Source organism: Suncus etruscus, chromosome 14 (genome assembly GCF_024139225.1).
Source record: "Suncus etruscus isolate mSunEtr1 chromosome 14, mSunEtr1.pri.cur, whole genome shotgun sequence".
Taxonomy (NCBI): domain Eukaryota; kingdom Metazoa; phylum Chordata; class Mammalia; order Eulipotyphla; family Soricidae; genus Suncus; species Suncus etruscus.
The window spans coordinates 61,483,554-61,499,619 of NC_064861.1; the positions used below are offsets into that span (position 1 = coordinate 61,483,554).

General features: G+C 43.6%; 1 pseudogene; it reads right to left on the reverse strand.

Annotated features, from left to right (window-relative positions):
- Positions 1-142: 142 nt before the first annotated feature.
- On the reverse strand, positions 143-13,780 carry LOC126028434 (ubiquitin carboxyl-terminal hydrolase 8-like; annotated as a pseudogene).
- Between the last annotated feature and the right edge of the window lie 2,286 nt (positions 13,781-16,066).

The window sequence follows — 16,066 nt, forward strand, 5'->3', positions numbered from 1 at the left end:
ATATGACCCATCTAGGGTAGTAAATGGGAATGAGTCAAAGCACTTACTATACTATAGATATTGATTTGATGTGCATGTGTGTATTTCAAGAGTTGTGTTGCTCAGACTTTTAAAAGGTAACTAGATGATAACCTACTTTAACTTATGTGGCCACATCAGTTGCTCATAGTCCCACTCAAGTGTGAAAGAGGATATTAGCTGCTAAAGATTTCACAGAAGAAATGGAGATATCCAAAATTTTGTGATCATCTAACATAAATCAACATTTCTTCTTGTTTGTTTGTTTTGTTTTGTTTTTGGGTCAGACTCGATAGCGCTCAGGGGTTCCTCCTGGCTCTACACTCAGAAATCGCTTCTGGCAAGCTTGGTGGACCATATGGGATGCCGGGACTTGAACCACCGACCTTCTGCACGCAAGGCAAACGCTCTACCTCCATGCTATGTCTCCGGCCCCATAAACCAACATTTCTTACTGTATTTTTACAATAGGCAGTATAATGGCCTTTGTCCAGCTCGCCATAGTTATTCTAAACAGAAAATAAGTTATATTTCTTCAATTTGTTCTTTGGATCAATAACATAATGTGAGAAGTCAAGATTTTCTAAGAAGTCCACATACATCTGTAATTTTTTTTTTTGGTCACACCTAATGGCACTCCTGACTCTATGCTCAAAAGATGCACCTGGCAGGCATGGGGGACCATACAGGATGCCGGGAATTGAACCACCATCTGTTCAAATCAGCTGCGTGCAAGGCAAACGCCCCACCACTGTGTTATCTCTCCTGCCCACATCTGTCATTTTTGCTTCCACCTGCCACTGTAGGAAAACTGTTTCAGATGTACTAAAAGTACAAGTGGTAACTTCCAAATTTCTATCTTTTTTAGTGAATTTCATTAACTTTTGCAGCGACTGCAATAAAATCTGTTGTTATCTGTCATATTTTCTTCTTTGGAAAATAACCTAATGTAATTCTGTAATGTACATTTACTGTGGATACTAGTGGCAGAAATAGATACATAAAGGCCTGAAATTTCTGTGCCTTTTCTGACAGGTGAGACACTGGACTGTGGATTTGAACTGGCCCTGAAAAAAGTGTAACAATAATACTCATTGATTTTCTTGTGTTTCTGCCAAGCATGTTCTGCAGCTTTCAAGTCATTGTGATGATCAATATTTTCTTTTTTTTTTTTTTTTTTTTTTTTTTTTTGGTTTTTGGGTCACACCCAGCAGTGCTCAGGGGTTATTCCTGGCTCTACGCTCAGAAATCGCTCCTGGCAGGCTCAGGGGACCATATGGGACGCTGGGATTCGAACCACTGACCTTCTGCATGAGAGGCAAATGCCTTACCTCTGTGCTATATCTCTGGCCCCTTATTTTCTTCTTTATGTCTTTTCCAATTGTCTTCTTTATTCAGATCTTCATGGAGACCATTCATCAGAAATAGAAACAGTTCTCGTGAATCTTGTTGTCTGTATCCTGCAAATTGGTCATTGAATTTCCCAATGATTATTTAAAGACTTTTCAGTTAATGTTAGCTCTGTCCTGTACTGTCCTGCCCACAGTTCTTTCATAATTAGGCCAAATTTTTCTGTCACTTCACCTTTATGCCCAAACAGATTAGACCTGTCAATATCATTCTGGTAATAGTTTCAGTTGAAATAATCAGTCAAACATGGAGTATTACACAGGCACTGAAATTTTGAATTCATGTAACAAAGATTTCCTAAGTTATTAAGTCCTATGAGAGCTGGACCAGTTCTTTCAAAAACAGGACTAATATTTTAAATATGATTATTCCTAAACTTTGCAATCTTTGCTTGAAGGTGACATGTTGGTTTCTTTTTTTTTTTTTTTTTTTTTTTTGGTGTTTGGGCCACACCCGGCAGTGCTCAGGGGTTACTGCTGGCTATCTGCTCAGAAATAGCCCCTGGTAGGCACAGGGAACCATATGGGATGCCAGGATTTGAACCAATGACCTTCTGCATGAAAGGCAAACGCCTTACCTCCATGCTATCTCTTCAGCCTCGACATGTTGGTTTCTTATCCAGATTAACTGTTGGAGTTACTATTGGTTTCCTTTCTCTTCCTCTTGAATAGCCTATGCTCTATCTGGGGAGGTGTTGAAATGCTTCAGTTTGGAGGGTTCCCTATCTTCCTCAGTAGCAATCTGTGGCTTACTTTTTTATCATTTTTTTCTTTTTACCAATGTCCCAAATCTCCCTCCTCCCCACACCACCCTCGCCTGTATTCAAAACAGGCTTTCTACTTCCCTCATTCATTCATTCATATTGTTTTTTTTTTGTTTTTGTTTTTGGGCCACACCCGGTGACGCTCAGGGGTTACTCCTGGCTATGCGCTCAGAAGTCGCTCCTGGCTTGGGGGACCATATGGGACGCCGGGGGGATCGAACCGCGGTCCGTCCTAGGCTAGCGCAGGTAAGGCAGGCACCTTACCTTTAGCGCCACCGCCTGGCCCCCTCATTCATATTGTTATGATAGTTCTCAATGTAGCTATTTCTTTAACTGCACTCATTACTCTTTGTGGTGAGCTTCATGTAGTGAGCTGGAACTTCCAGCCCTCCTCTCTCTTGTCTCTGAAAATTATTGCAAGAATGTCTTTTATTTTTCTTAAAACCCATATATGAGTGAGACCATTCTGCGTCTTTCTCTCTCTGACTTATTTCACTCAGCATTATAGATTCCATGTACATCCATGTATAGGAAAATTTCATGACTTCATCTCTCCTGATGCTGCATAATATTCCATTGTATATGTGTACCACAGTTTCTTTAGCCATTCATCTGTTGAAGGGCATCTTGGTTGTTTCCAGAGTCTGGCTATTGTAAATAGTGCTGCAATGAATATAGGTGTAAGGAGGGGATTTTTGTATTGTATTTTTGTGTTCCTAGGTTATATCCCTAGGAGTGATATAGCTGGATGGTATAGGAGCTCAATTTCCAGTTTTTGGAGGAGTCTCCATATCGCTTTCCATAAAGGTTGGACTAGATGCCATTCCCACCAGCAGTGGATAAGAGTTTCTTTCTCTCTTTCCCTCCAGCACTGCTTGTTCTCATATTTTGTGATGTGTGCCAATCTCTGTGGTGTGAGATGGTACCTCATAGTTGTTTTGATTTGTATCTCCCTGATGATTAGTGATATGGAACTTTTCATGTGTCTTTTGGCCATTTGTATTTCATTTTTGTCAAATTGTCCATTTCTTCTCCCCATTTTTTTATGAAATTAGATTTTTTTCTTGATCATTTGTAAGAATTCTACTTCTGATGAGGAAGTAATGGGACTCCATATTTCTTGGTGGAGTTGCCATATGTAGAAATCTAAACATGGGGCCGGGCGGTGGCGCTAAAGGTAAGGTGCCTGCCTTGCCTGTGCTAGTCTTGGATGGACCGCGGTTCGATCCCCCAGAGTTCCATATGGTCCCCCAAGCCAGGAGCAACTTCTGAGCACATAGCCAGGAGTAACCCCTGAGCTAACGTTACCAGGTGTGGCCCAAAAACCAAAAAAAAAAAAAAAAAAGAAATCTAAACATATACTTTACCTTGAATGAGAAAGTTACCCTCTATCTATTTTTTGTTTGTTTTTTGGGCCACACACGGTGACACTCAGGGGTTACTCCTGGCTATGCCCTCAGAAATCGCTCCTGGCTTGGGGAACCATATGAGATACTGGGGGATTGAACCACAGTCTGTCCTAGGCTAGTGTTGGCAAAGCAGATGCCTTACTGTTTCATTCCACTTCCCTGGCCCCCCACTATTCATTTTTTAAAAATCAATTTTTACCCAAATAGGTGAGTTAACTGCTTTTTCTGAACCTGTGCATCTTATTGAAATAGTTGTTCAGCACTGTGTAGGGCTCTCCTTGGGGTAAATTCAAGAATTTAAATAAAAAAAAAATGCTAGAGAGAAGCCAAATGGAAGATTACAGTGGATTCAAGTGACATGTTTGATTTTCCACTCATTACAGAATAAAAGGTTTTACTAGTGAGGATGGGCAACTATCAGTTTTGATGGTATGGAGAACTCTCATGACAGGAAAATATTATAACAAAAGGAACAAACTGCTTTAGCTCTTTCAGAAGTCATAGGTTCAACCCATAAAACCAAAATAAATGTCAATGACTACATGAAGAAAAGCTTTATTTGGAAAAATGTTACGGTAACATCTGTAATATCCATTTGCCATATTTCATTTGTTTGCAGACTTTAAGGGTTAGTTCTGGTCACATGGGGAGTACAATGTAAAGGAGCACAGATAGGACATTCATGGACAATTTGTCCTGTTTGTCTTAATGGGATGCAATATGTACATGAGGCAGTGGGTGTTTGTGTATAGTACCTGATGCTCTTCAACAAGTAATGTAAAAACAGATGCCACCAGACGATCAGCGGTTTCAATTTCTTGAGTCATAGGTCCAGGAAAACTAGAGTGAGATTTTATGTGAGTGATGAAAATGAGTTCCGAATGCTTTCCTAAAAGTACTTGTAGTTGCTAAAAACAATTCCTGAACCACATGATTATGGGAATTTAGGGAAGCAGTGACAATCCCAGGGAAAAGGCCAACCACATAGGCTGAGTTGCTTACTATGTTATATGCATCTGACACGTGGAAAAGTAGATAAATCAATGTGGGAAAGTTCCATTAGTTGGGGAAATTTATAATTCCTGTTGTGATCAGTGAGGGGCAAGTGATACTACCAGTTCCTGATGAAAAGCCATCAATGTAATATTGACACATTAGAAATGGAAGAACAAATGATGGAAGAAATTGCAAAAGATGTCCTGAAGAAGTCACAGGCTTTTACAGATGAGTAATGGAAGGAAACTTTTCCTACAATGTCAGCTAAAACTCTTTGAAGAACCTCACTGAGGGAAAAATGTATTCAATTTCTTTCTTAGGTATGGGTAGGACAATGACATGAGGGCATAGCTCAGTAAAGCATGCACTTGCAGTCTCCTTTAATTATAAGGATGGCTATTAACTCCAAATATAGCACAAAGGTACTAGGCTGTTTATTATGTAAATAGAGCTATTCTAATGTGTCAGATAACTGTGCTAGAACTGAAGTTGGTGATTGAGGTGTAGTAAATGTTGTGTATATAGGCATTTCCATGGGATTATTATGTTATTGATCCTGTCCTGATCAGTGATTGTGCCCTACCCAAGGGTGTGACCTGATTCTGCTCCCACCCTAGGGTGGTACCAGATTATGATGTATAAAAGCAAGGGTCTGTGGAAGGCAGGGGCTTGGTCTCTGGAGCTGATTCTGGGACTTTTGGCTTCAGCCTTATTGACGAAATAAAGCTGATATCTTCTGAAGCCTGACTGCCTGTTAGCTTTATACCCACCGCATTCACCTCAGAACCACCTGCTGACAGACAGTGGTCTGGGCTCGAGGAGAAAGACCTCATCCTCCATCCCTCCATCAGTCAACCCCATCAAGGGTTGATCTGCAACATAATAACCATATTTTTTCTCCAGAGATAAACCTAGAAAGTTAGGACTTTTGGAGCTGGTCCATAAAAATATTCTAATTCTATTTTAGCTTCAGGGCTAAAATAGAGATGTCTTGGGCTTTCCAGGGAAATGTTCCCTTCAAGAGTGAGGAACAGGCTACTAAGCTCTGAATTAAGAATTCCAATTAATGTCTTCCAGCAGTTTTTGAAAATCATTAAAGGTTTTGAGATCTTTCTGGTACATGAACATTTTTCTGGGGATGCACTATAGTGTGCTCAAGAACATAACCCAAATATTCATATGGAGGCATCTGAATTTTCTCTGTAGCAATCTGTAAACCAGCTGCCAACAAACATGTCATCACATCCTTGTGTAATCTCTGAAGCTACCTGTGATTAGAACATACAAGAAGATATCATCCATATAGTGAATAATATAAATATGAGGAAACCTTGCAAGAGCATGGCATAAAACCATATCAACAAAATATTGACACATGGTAGGTGCGGCTTTCTGGGGACCCCGGCCAGCAGGGTGAAGGGGATGAATGCCGCAACTTATTCATGGATTCACTGAGGCCGACCCGATCCGAAATATCTGTGGAAAAATCTGTAGATGTTAGAAAGAAGGCCTAAATCTTGTATCTGATCAAAGGCAATTTTATTAAGCAGGCAAGCGCTTATATATATATATATATATATATATATTTTTTTTTTTTTTTACACACAAGGGGAAGTATGTCTCAAAAACTATTGGTCATTTTGAACCATCTCTTATCCAATTATATTCCAAGCATAGGCACATAACCAAAAATGAATAAAGGTACTAAACATTAAACTTATGGGGCATACAAGCATTTCACCAATTATATGCTTACTACAGGTATTTGGCCAAAAAGGAGAAAAGGATAGAGTGTGCTTTGTTAAGCATAGCCCATAGGAGGTGGGGAAGGGTAAAGGGGAAGGCATGACTCAATGACTGATCCTAGCAATCTTTAGCTTGACCGGAATCAGAGACATATAAGGAAATATTATCTACATCTTGTCCCTGGCCTCATGGCCCTGTGGTTAGCACAAGGGGCTATGTTTTGTTGCAAGATTTCCTATTTGCTCATGGGCTAGGAACCTGCCGACAGTCATGTATACAGTTCAGTGGAACTTTCCACAGAGATAGAGGCTAAGGTTGATAGCATCCATTTTGTGCAGGCTAGAGCAGTCTCCCACAGGTAGGTGAGTTGGTCATTCCCTGAGGTAAATTAGCCCACTAAAGGGAGTGGAGCGAGATAGCACAGTGGTAAGGTGTTTGCCGTCCATGCAGCCATTCCAGGACTCAGGTTCAATCCCCAACATTTTAGGTGGTTTCCCCTGAGTCTGCCAGGAGCTATTCTGAGCGTAGAGCCAGGAGTAACCAGGTCACCAGGTGTGGCTCAAAAACAACAACAAAGAAAAATAAGTTCACTAAAATCTATCCAACTGTTGTTAAGGGAGGAAATGGAAAATGCTAAATGTTTATGGTATTCAGGGGTGTGTGGGTATATTATAAAAGCAGTCTTTTTTTTTTTTTTTGGTTTTTGGGCCACACCTGGTGACTCTCAGGGGTTACTCCTGCCTATGCACTCAGAAGTCGCTCCTGGCTTGGAGGACCATATGGGAAACTGGGGGATCGAACCGCGGTCCATCCAAGGCTAGCACAGGCAAGAGGCACCTTACCTCTAGCGCCACCGCCCGGCCCATAAAAGCAGTCTTTTAAGTCTATTACAACCAGTGGCCTGTCTTTAGGAATCAGCACTAGGGCGGGGAGGCCAGGTTACAGGGAATTAACATGTCCATGGCAGAATTAACATTTCTTTCTTTTCTTTTTTTTTGGGGGGGGGGTTTCGGGCCACACCCATTTGATGCTCAGGGGGCACCATATGGGACGCGGGGGGATTGAACTGCGGTCCTTCCTTGGCTAGCACTTGCAAGGTAGACACCTTACCTCTAGTGCCACCTCGCCGGCCCCAACATTTCTTTCTTTTCTTTTCTTTTTTTTTTTCTTTTTGGTTTTTGGGTCACACCCAGCAGCGCTCAGGAGTTGCTCCTGGCTCTGTGCTCAGAAGTCACTCCTGGCAGGCACGGGGGACCATATGGGATGCTGAGATTTGAACAGAGGTCCGTCCTGTGTTGGCCACATGCAAGGCAAATGCCTTACAGCTGTGCTATTGCTCCGGCCCCAGAATTAACATTTCTTTTTTTTTTTTTTTTTTGGTTTTTGGGCCACACCCGATAACGCTCAGGGGTTACTCCTGGCTATGAGCTCAGAAGTTGCTCCTGGCTTGGGGGACCATATGGGACACCGGGGGATCGAACCGCGGTCCGTCCAAGGCAAGCGCAGGCAAGGCAGGCACCTTACCTTTAGCGCCACCGCCCGGCCCCAGAATTAACATTTCTTAAGTTAATTAACAAACACCATTCACCCACTTTCTTCTGTATAATAAAGACAGGGAAGTTCCACTCTGAAAACAAAATTTCAATTCATCCTAACTTAAGCTGTTTCTCTACCAAATCTACCAGCACCATTAACTTTACCTTGTTGAGGGGCCACTGCAGTGTCCACTCAGGATTGTGGGACTTCCATTGAACACTGAGGCGTGGTAGGCATGTGACACAGTGGCCTCAAAAAAAGGGTTTTTCCTCTAAATTAATGGCCAGAGAGGGGGCTGAAGGAGGAATCATGAACTGTGCACACCATTGTTCCTGTAGATAAGGACCCCCCTATATTCAGGGGCATGGGGACTACATAAGGCTGGAAGGTAGCTACATTTACCTCTATGCCAACACATTTTAGCCATGTAGGAACTGTTAGACAGAGGAAGAAGGCAAAGTACCTACTGCATACAGGCCATAAGATATTTCCAGTATTGGGAAAAAATGACCAAAAAATCAGCACCTAGCAATCATACCCTTAACATTTTTTCCCCATTAATCTCAAGGGTAATAAGTGGGCATTCAGCCTTTGTAATATTAGAGTTAAAGACCATCCGGAGATCAGCGAAGGCTGCTAAGGGATTGGTACTGCCAAAACCTAGGGTGATTGCGTGGCCAGGCATTATAAAGGGAAGTAATAGAAGTTGGTTAATTTGCTTTCTCTTTCCAAAAGTCCAAATAGTGGGGACAGAGCAATAGCATAGTGGGGAGGGCATTTGCCTTGCATTGCAGCCTATCTGGGTTCGATTCCCAGCAACCCACACGGTCCTCTGAGCACTGGCAGGAGTGATTCCGAGCACAGACCCAGGAGTAACCCCTGAGTGTGACCAAAATCCAAAAAGAAAAAACCACCAGGGTGTGACCTCAAAAAGAAACAAGTAAAAAGTTCAAACAGTTGGAACTGAAATGACAATTATTATTTCCCCAGTAAAATCATTCTATCACCCTGACATGAACAGTGATTCCCTTAAGAGTCAGGCTGCTTCTCCCTAGGAGTAGGCATACAGTGCCTGGCAGAATTGACCCTTTTATTCCAGATTTTAATTTGTAGGGGCACTGGGCTAATGTACTTGATAGTATCATTATAATGGTGTGGCAGGGGATATATAAGGCAGCACTCTCCATGGTTGTGGTTTGTAGTGTGTTGTGTATGTAAATATTTTAGGGGATTACTATGTTATTCACCCTGACCTGATCGGTGATTGTGCCCTACACTAGGGTGTGACCTGGCATTCTGCCCCCACTCTAGGGTAGTACCTGATTCTGCTTCCACCATTGGGTGGTATCTGATCCCACCATTGGGTGGTACCTGATTCTGGGGGATAAAAACAAGGGTCTGTGGAAGGCAAGGGGCTTTTTTGCTGGAACTGAGGCTGAGTCTTTGGACTTCAGTCTTGTCCACCGAATAAAGCTAATATTTCCACAAGCCTGACTGTCTGCGAGCTGTTTACCCACCGTTTCACCTCAGAACCGTCGGCTAGACAGGGTGGCAGACGCGTGCTCTGAGCTGGAAGAGAAAGGCCTCATCCTCTATCCCTCCATCAGTCAACCTCTTCAGGGGCTGACTTGCAACAGTAGTGAATTAATTGATTGTAGCTCTGGGATCCAGTCTGGGGAGTGGGGATGCAGGTGGGGATTTCCCCTTATTCTGTGGCACATGGGGTTGGTCCCTTGCCCAGTTTCCCAAGAAAGGATTGTTGAATATCAGGTTTGAGAAGGAAGGTCCAGGAGGAGTCCTGCAGTCTCTGCAAAAATGCCCTAATTCACAATGAAAACATTTACCCTGGGACTAAAGTGATAGCACAGTGGTAGGGCGTATGCTTTGCATGCAGCCAACCCAGGAAAGGCCTGGATTTGATCCCCACCATCCCATATGGTCTCCTGAGCCTGCCAGGAGAAATTTCTGAGCACAGAGCCAGGAATAACACCTGAGCACCACCAGGTGTGGCCCCAAAACAAAACAAAAAAAACCTACTCTGACCTTGAAGCCAGATGGTGGCCCCTCCTCCAGCTTCTTGAGACAGAACTACCAGACATAGCAATAATCTCTTGGTCAATGGTTTCCTCTGCCAAACCTCGGACAATGTCAAGATGCTCTCGAAAGGGCAGGGATGGAAGGGGTTCTGTATCGCCTGTGAAAATGGACTGATCTACTATCCCAATTATCCTGAGGTTGCCTCTGCACTGCATGGGCCTCAATAGCATTTACATGTGCCTGATATTTATTTATTTTTTTGATTTTTGGTCATACCTGTTGACGCTCAGGGGTTACTCCTGGCTATGCACTCAGAAATCACTCCTGGCTTGGGAGACCAAATGGGATGCCGGGGGGATTGAACTGCGGTTTGTCCTAGGTTAGCCACGTGCAAGGCAAACGTCCTACAGCTCACACCAACACTCTGGCCCCTAATTGAACCAATGTTTCAACATGCTTTTAGGTACCCCATGATGTTGTCTCTCTCTGATAGGACACAAGATCGCCTGACAATCTTCATTGGCATTCTCAAAATCTAATTGTCTGAATAGATGCTGCTCTGTTTCTTTATTTTTAAACTATCTCTGAATTGCATCCATCATTTCCCCCCCAAAAAAAAAATTTCACATATGACTCAGAAATTCCCTAAAAGATCATTGTATAGTTTCCTTTAAATTCAGCATCTACATCAATCTTTTCCCAAGCCCACCATGCTGCCTCACAGACCTGCACTAAAATAGCATGAGGCAGGGCAGCTTTGTGTGTGTGTGTGTGTGTGTGTGTGTGTGTGTGTGTGTGTGTGTGTGTGGTTTTTGGGTCACACCGGCAGTGCTCAGGGGTTACTCCTGGCTCCAGGCTCAGAAATTGCTCCTGGCAGGTACAGGGGACCATATGGGACGCCGGGATTCAAACTGATGACCTCCTGCATGAAAGGCAAACGCCTTACCTCCACGCTATCTCTCTGGCCCCAGCTTTTTTTTTTTCTTATGTCTGCCTATTCTTCGTCACCTATCAACATCTCTTAGGTCAATCAAACTTCTAAAATATTTCTTCCAGAATGACCTAGGGTGTGAAGTTTTGTTTAGGCTTCATCACTAAGCCACATTTCCACTGCATATGTTGAGAAAAGAAGGGTTTAGACAGATTTTAGTAGCAACATGAAAATCCTGAGGAAACCAAAGCTCACCTTCACTCCCGCCTATAACATATTCATTACAGTAGGGGATGTTGGTCCATGTGAGGCAGAGGTCTTTTGAAACTGGCTGAGCAAGTCTATTCTCAATCCCTCATAAGATGAAGTCTGATATCCTCCAGATGGTGGAAGATATGACCAAGGGCATGGGGCCTAGGTAGTAATTGTGAGCTTCGTCTGGAACTTTATCTAGGGTAATCTCTTTGGAGGAGTGGTCAGAGAAGAGTAGAGGACCTTTCTAATGAGCTGCTTTCAGGCTCTGAGTCCAAAGAAGTAGTAGCAGGCTCATCATCTGCATCTTCTCCATCTTATGGCAGATGGGGATCTCTCTGGTTTTACATCAATAGTGAATAATAAATCATCAGACCTGTGACAGCATCTAGCTCGAGAGCACTCAATATCACTGGGAAGGTGCCTCCACCCTGTTGTGCAGAAATTCTAGAGAGCATGGAATATTCAGGAGTGAGAGATGCATGTGAATGCACTAGAGTAACATAAAGCCGCCCAGCATGTATGCCACTATTCAGGTAAAGGGCCTGGTAAAAAGGTATAGTAATTCCAGTCCAGAATAAGGAGGCTATGATGGGCTTAATCCACCAGGGGATCATGTCACTCACTATTTTGTTGAGTACCTGTTCAGGTACCAGATGTGATAGTCACTGGCGAGATCATATTCTGAGATGTAGAAGTCTCTGGTGAGTAGAACCCCAAGCAAGTAGAGCACTCACAAAGAAGCATCCATGAGCCACTTTGGGAGAATAACTCACCTTATTTTAGTTGGGAAGGGGATATTTATATTAAGGGAAAGTAGGAAATGAACTGTTCCAGCCAGGTAGGGTGTGAGAGGGAATTAAAAAGCAGGGTGTATGGGGCCGGGCGGTGGCGCTCGAGGTAAGGTGCCTGCCTTACCTGCGCTAGCCTAGGAGACGGACCGCGGTTCGATCCCCCGGCGTCCCATATGGTCCCCCAAGCCAGGAGCGACTTCTGAGCGCATAGCCAGGAGTAACCCCTGAGCGTCACCGGGTGTGGCCCAAAAACCAAAAAAAAAAAAAAAAGCAGGGTGTATGCTTCTGTAATTTTTTTTTTTTTTTTGGTTTTTGGGCCACACCCGTTTGACGCTCAGGGGTTACTCCTGGCTATGCTCTCAGAAATCGCCCCTGGCTTGGGGGGACCATATGGGACGCCGGAAGATCGAACTGCTGTCCGTCCTACGCTAGCGCTTGCAAGGCAGACACCTTACCTCTAGCGCCACCTTCCCGGCCCCTATGCTTCTGTATTTAAGGCAAACAGGAATCCAAAGTTCACCTTCACTCCAGCCTATAACATATTCATTACAGTAGGGGATGTTGGTCTATGTGAGGCAGAGGCCTTTTGAAACTGGCTGAGCAAGTCTATTCTCAATCCCTCATAAGATGAAGTCTGATATCCTCCAGATGGTCGGGGAAGGAATGACCAAGCTCATGGGGCCTAGGATTAGGGAAAGCGGTGTGTGTTTAAACTAACTAAGTGTGTGCTTAATGTGATTAGCTACAATATGCAATTTCCAATCTGAACTTTTCACATTCTTTTTTTGTTGTTTTTTGATCTTGGGTCATGCCCAGCGGTGCTCAGGAGTTTTGTCTGGCTTTGCATTCAGAAATTTCTCCTGGCAAGCTTAGGGGAACATAGGGGATGCCAGGGATTGAATCCAGGTGGGCCACATGCAAGGCAAATGCTCTACCTGCTGTGCCACCACTCTGCTCCCCCGCACCTTTCAAGTTAAGCCATATCAGCCTTTCCTCAACTTCTGGTAACAATGACTGGTACAATGGACTATTTCCTTTTTTAGCATTTGATCTAACTCACTATACCATATGGGGGGAAATCCTACTATGATAAAATGTTATTCTAAAAACAGTGAAACTGAGGCTCTGAAAAATTAAATTCTCCTGAAGTTATGCAGCTCTTTTTTTTTTTAAACATTTACTTTTTAAATAATTTTTAATATATTTAGTTATGCAGCTCTTGATTGGCAATTTTAGAATTTAAATCAGGAGCCAGTCTCAGACCCATTACACAAGCCATCCACAGCATTATTGGATGTTGAGGACTAGACTCTCCAGGCAGGACCTGCATTATATTCTAGTGGGTTATACTCTGTACCCAGAACCACCTGTCTTTACTCCTCCCCTCCAAGAACCTTGTGGTTGAGGCTGCTGTTAGCAAAGACTGTAAGTAGGTCATACACCAGGGAAATTACTGTATATGTATTTGGAGTCTCCAGATGGAAGAATGGACATTCTGTTTGTTTTGTTTTGTTTTGTTTTGTTTTTGTTTTTGAATCATACTCAGCAGTGCTTAGGTGTTACTTCCTGATTCTATGCTCAGAAATCACTTCTTGTGGGCTCAGGGGACCATATGGGATGCCTGAGATCAAACCTGAGTTGGCCATGTACAAGGCAAATGCTGTGCTATCGCTCCAGCCAAGGACGGACATTCTGAAAACTCCTGCCCCAACCATGTCTGTGACATGTCTAGCTGTATTGTTGTTCCCATGCCTGTGTGGAAGAATGAAGGCTTCAGTTTTTCCAACAGCATAGTTATGCCTAGGAGAAAGCACCGAGAGCTGTGACCTCTCTGCATCTTCTCCCATTTTTCTCACCTCAAGGGTTTCTTCTGGATCACAGCAGCCATCCCGAATGCTGAGCACCTCTGGGTGTCAGGATGAAAGTCTGTGCTCTATCCCTTTGAGCATGTCCCTACTCAGAAGGGATTCTTTTTCAAGAGACCATAGAAAAGAAAGTTTAAGGCTCCACTACCACCATGGCACTGACTTACTTCAAAGATTGTTCCTATGTCACCCTGACAACTGGGCAACAGCAATAGTTTGCTTTTAGGGCAGGATTCTCTGCAATGCTAACTGATGACAAGATGGAACCAGAAGACACTACACAGTACCCGAACTTTGACATAGAACCGATACAGAAATCAGGAACCTATAAAGAAACTACAGTTACCTGACAGCTGACCACTGAGAATGACTATGGGGTTGGACAACCTAGTATGCCTGGAGCCTTGAGTTGGTCTTCTGCCAAAATACTTCAGGGGTAAGATCTCCCTGTGTTTTAGGCCAAAGGTCTTTCTTTCCGATTTGTTCCATATTTTGCTATGCCTATGCAAATGACATCTGTCACACACATCACAACTTTCTTTTTGGTATCTTCCATCTCTAAAGAAAAAAACCTTCAGCTATTGTAGTAATGATTTTATTGGTGATACAATAAATTTTACAAATATAACTGCTAATGAACTTTCTACCCTTATTTTTTCATTCTTTTTTTAATTTCTCTATTTTCTTTTTTTTTTTTTTTTTTTTTTTTTTTTTTTTTTTTTTTTTGGTTTTTGGGCCACACCCATTTGACGCTCAGGGGTTACTCCTGGCTATGAGCTCAGAAATCGCCCCTGGCTTGGGGAGACCATATGGGACGCCGGGGGATCGAACCGAGGTCCGTCCTACGCTAGCGCTTGTAAGGCAGACACCTTACCTCTAGCGCCACCTTCCCGGCCCCTCTATTTTCTTTCTATCTTTGTTTGTTTGCTTGTTTTTGGGTCACCCCCGGCAGTGCTCAGGGTTTACTCCTAGCTCTACGCTCAGAAATTGCTCCTGGCAGGCACAAGGGACCATATGGGATGTCGGAATTCGAACCACCATCCTTCTGTATGAAAGGCAAATGCCTTACCTCCATGCTATTTCTCCGGCCCCTTCTTTTTTTTTTTTTTTTTTTTTTTTTTTGATTTTGGGCCACACCCGGTAATGCTCAGGGGTTACTCCTGGCTATGTGCTCAGAAGTTGCTCCTGGCTTGGGGGACCATATGGGACACCGGGGGATCGAACCGCGGTCCGTCCAAGGCTAGCGCAGGCAAGGCAGGCACCTTACCTTTAGCGCCACCGCCCGGCCCCGCCCCGGCCCCTTCTTTTTATCTTTTAATAATTTCACTTTCTGTCATCCTAAAACAAATGTATTATGATCAGTTATATCAGCTATGTGATACATTTTCTTTTAATAAATTTAAAAAAGGGAAAAAGAACAGAAGTTCATCCCATTGGGGCCCAATATCAGCAATGGAAAGAAAAGGAAAGTCCATTATATATACAGACCCTTCAGGTTGGGGTGAGGAAGTTACCCCATTTTATGCTCCTTAAAGGGATCCAGGACCTACGAAGTATAAATGAGCAGAAAAGCCTCATTCAGGGGCCGGGCGGTGGCGCTAAAGGTAAGGTGCCTGCCTTGCCTGCGCTAGCCTTGGACGGACCGCGGTTCGATCCCCTGGTGTCCCATATGGTCCCCCAAGCCAGGAGCAACTTCTGAGCTCATAGCCAGGAGTAACCCCTGAGCATTACCGGGTGTGGCCCAAAAAAAAAAAAAAAAAAAAAAAGAAAAGCCTCATTCCTAGAGATGGAGGTCACAGGATAGAAATTAGGGGAGAGGAGTCCCAAATTAAAGGCTTCTCTGTGGAACCCACAAAATGGTCCAGAAGAGCCAGTGTTTAACATTTTTCCAACTGTGGTCCCCGTCCAAACTTACTTCTTTCCTATGGGGCCCCTGTTCTACCAGTTTATTGCCTTGTCTCATTCCTTGTACCCCATTTATGAGATTGTTACTTGTAGTCTCCTTGGAATATTCTAGAGGCCCTAAGTGGGTCAGAGGGCCCTCAGTTGAGAAATGTTGTTGTAAGCTTTGACCATCTGCCAGACATGAGGAGAAGGAGGTCATGGATCTAGAGTAAGTGTACCATCCTCCCTCTTTTTTTTTTTTTTTTTGGTTTTTGGGCCACACCCGGTGGTGCTCAGGGGTTATTCTTGGCTGTCTGCTCAGAAATAGCTCCTGGCAGGCACGGGGGACCATATGGGACACCAGGATTCAAACCAAACAGGCTGCTTGCAAGGCAAACACCGCTGTGCTATCTCTCCGTGTCCCC